This window comes from Sparus aurata, unplaced genomic scaffold (assembly GCF_900880675.1).
Source record: "Sparus aurata unplaced genomic scaffold, fSpaAur1.1, whole genome shotgun sequence".
NCBI lineage: Eukaryota > Metazoa > Chordata > Actinopteri > Spariformes > Sparidae > Sparus > Sparus aurata.
In genome coordinates, this window is record NW_022045100.1 from 108,505 (window position 1) to 112,162 (window position 3,658).

Here is a 3,658-nt window from a genome sequence, read left to right on the forward strand (position 1 = left end):
GGTGAGGCTTTAAAGATGTCTTCTTGTCTGATTGTTGTTTCTGGTCTGTGTGGTTTCCTGGATGCTGTTTCAATCTGTCTGACCTCATGTTCATGATTGACCTCTGCAGTCCCTCCCTCTGTGATGTAGAGCTCTGTGTAGATCTGATTCAGAAGGGTTGGGTTTCCTGCTTTAGCGATCCCCTCAAACACACACTGGAACTTCTTCTGAAGGTTAGATTTAAGTTCACACCGACAAACTGCAGCAAGATGTTCTAAATGAACACACAACAAAAAAGATCAAGACATTTATAAAGAAAATATGACAATTTCCTTCCCCTAAAATAGCACATATAAACATGTTTTCCATGTTTTTCCTTCATCTGTTGAGATATTACAAATTGTCTCATTGATCCAACATTTAGTGAAATCCTCTTACTGCTCTGCAGACGGTCAGCCAGCTCCTCCTGCTTCATTCTCCTCAGGAAGTGAAGTGTGATCTTCAGAAATGCCTTTCTGCTGCTCCTCCTCTGTTCTTCATCCTCACCACCCAACACCTCCTCATCATCACATTGACTTTCTGAGGATTCAGAGTGATCTGAACTCAGAACCTTCTGGACCTTCTTCAGCTCGTTCTTCACAAAAGTCACAATGTTCTCCTCCAGCAGCTGAAACAGAATATTATGTGAATGACAACATTTAACATCAGATCCATGTTGGACAGATTCACCACTGGTCTGTAAAGTGCAGCATGGAGATTATTGTGAACAGACTGGATGTAAAAGTAGTTGTTGTTCATGTACAGACCATAAATATGGAGTCCAGGTGTGTCTGATGCTGCTGGACAGACGGACCTCTGGGAACCTCTGAGCTCTCCTGGTCGACTCTGTGGAGGAATCATGAAGAATCAGTCACATTGTGTCTGTAAAACTTTGAATCTGATACCAAAAAACTAAATTACTGGTTTGTTTTTCGTACAAACTTGATTTTGATGTTTAATTTGTCTGATTTGTGACCCGAAAGTCATTTATTGAATATTTTGTGTGTTGCTTTTGGGTGATTAATGACACAACCGCCTAAATATAAAGAAACTAATGAATTCATCATTTGTAAATATAAGCAATATTCATGGAGACATGACTTGTAGTAAGAAAAAATACTTAAATTCTGAGTTTAAAAATGCTCCATGTGATTTTAGACCTGTTTGTATAACTTCATTATTTTTGCATATTTAATAAATATTGTAAAACAGTAAAATGTTCCATCTTCAGTTCATATCTTTGTCTCAAGTGTTTGAACTATATTTAAGAGATCAGAAAACAGGTTATTTGTTTTTATATATTTTATATCTAATTAGCCGATGTATCAGTTATAACAGTTTTTTACTCTTCATATGGGTTTCAGTACCGGCCCCATGAAGTCCGGTTGGGTCGGGCCTTTGTAACATCAGATATAACACACAGCCCTTCCTCTCCTCAGCAGCAGGCTCAGATTTCAGCAGGAGGTGAGTCACTGCTGTTTGTCCACAGGAGGAACACTGTCCTGTCAGAGTTGTTTAGGGACGGACATGAAGAAATGTGAACCTGTCCTTTAATACTAATCCTGCTCTGACCTCCATCATCACTCTGAGAACATGAAGACCATCAGGACAACTGGTCAGACTGGATTTAATGAGGACAAACATCAACAGAGAGCAACAGGACGACAACTTACTGTCTGTCTGAGGAATGTGCTTGTTTGAAATTAATGTCTGCATCCTTTGACCAGACACTCTTGAGGGAAACACAGCTGGGCTCAGGTCCAGGTCCAGGTCCAGGTTCAGGTCCAGTAGAGGCTGGTCTCCTGTTGGACAGAGAAGAAGACCACCAGAGATGTTAGTTCACTTTCTAGTCTTCAGACACAGAAGCTTCTGTCCATAAAATAGTGGAAAACATCAGGAATAAACCTTCAGAGAATATTGGACCAAACTAATTCAATAAAGTGAAATGAAGAGTTGAAGACTGGTTCTATTGAGCAGCTTTCTAAAGTGAGAAGATAAATTTAAGTGAAGAAGAACGAAGCTGAAAATATACATCAGGTTTCAAAAAACATCTTTCTCCACAGTTAAAACATGAATCAGTCACATATTAATGTTATTAACAGCTCACCTCTTTACAGCAGGAGCTGGTTGTTCTTTAAAATCAATTAAACGATCATTTGACCAGTCACTCTTGAAGGAAACACAGCTGGGCTCAGGTCCAGGTCCAGGTCCAGGTCCAGATCCAGGTCCAGTGGTTTTAGAGGGAGGGCCTCCCTCCTCTCTGTCCTCACACTGATTCATGCTGCTCATCTCACACACACTTTCATCTGGAGAGGAAACACAAATCATTCATCTGCACATCAACTGAACATTAATTGACTATTATTCATTTCAACCATGAACATTTGAACATAAAACAATTATTTCACAACAAGAAGCATAAAGTGACCTTTGAAAAAGAGAGAAAGGACAAAATGTTTGACACAGTCAACAAATAAAATGAAAACATTAAAAACTAAGATGAGCAGCAGAATTACACAGCGCAGCTCCTGATTGGTCAAACAGTTTCTGCAGCAGCTGAAAATATCTTTTGCTCACAAGTTGATTGATTTGCACTGCAAATGTCAGTAAACAGCATTTTACATGTTGTAATGTTGTGTCTGTGTCAGTAATGTTATTGCTGGTTTAATGGACTAAATTCAAGAGGCGTGAAGCAAAAATTACTCAGCAACACACACACACACACACACACACACACACCAACAGTGACTAAAGACAAATACAGTCAGCTGACAGTTTCTACAAACTGTGGTTGAAAATATTATTCTAAACAACGTTTGGCTCTAAGAAACTGTCTCGTGTGTGACTAAATGTGTTACAAGCTCAACAATATAACATAATATATAATATAGACCTATGTCACGAACATTACACTTGTTTACTTTATGGTTGCGAGTGTGCTTCACCCGTGTGACGTAACTGAGGTCTGACGTCACATGACGTAACACACCGTGGAGTAATAATATGAATAATGATAAGAAGTTAAGCTTCTACAGTGAAACTCTAAATGATCAAAGATGCTTAACCAGGGTAGTTAAACTGTCGTCAGTCTGTGTTGGCTGTGTTTCAGTAAGTAAGCAGGTATCGGCACAAAATGGTGGATATTCTTATCGGCAGTTGTTTCTCCTCCGTCGTCCCGAGTTTAAACTTAAACGAGTTCGTCGAGAAATAAACAACCGAGCTTCACTTTTTGTGCTGTTTCCGGTGTAACAATGAAAAGTAGAGCTTGTGTTCGCGAGTCGAACATGTCAGATTCATTACATTACCTTCAGCTGGAGGTTCATACGGCCAATACGGGTGCGCAACACATCTATCAGAGAAAGTGAAAGTAAACTCTGAGGAGGAAACAGCCAGAGAGGCGTGCCTGGTGGCAACTCATTTTATCTTGGAAATAATCACTGGGAGGTATGATGGGGTGAGATTTGTAACAAAATAATACAAAATTAGATATCCCACCAATATCTGAGTTTGAATTATACTTAAATATTGATTATAAACTCATTTGACATGTGTGGACTAGATTTCAAAGTCTGATCTGGATTCATTGTAAATATTCCACAAGGTTGCGCCATATCACTCTGCCTTCACAGTGACATCACTA

The 3,658-nt window shown here is 39.3% G+C and overlaps 1 long non-coding RNA gene across 1 annotated transcript; it reads right to left on the reverse strand.

Annotated features, from left to right (window-relative positions):
• Positions 1 to 831: 831 nt before the first annotated feature.
• On the reverse strand, positions 832 to 2,176 carry LOC115577517 (uncharacterized). Its single transcript, XR_003983168.1, has 3 exons — positions 2,126 to 2,176; positions 1,692 to 1,820; positions 832 to 864 (listed from the first exon to the last, which is right to left on the reverse strand). It is a non-coding gene; the product is annotated as an uncharacterized LOC115577517 (long non-coding RNA).
• Positions 2,177 to 3,658: the final 1,482 nt, after the last annotated feature.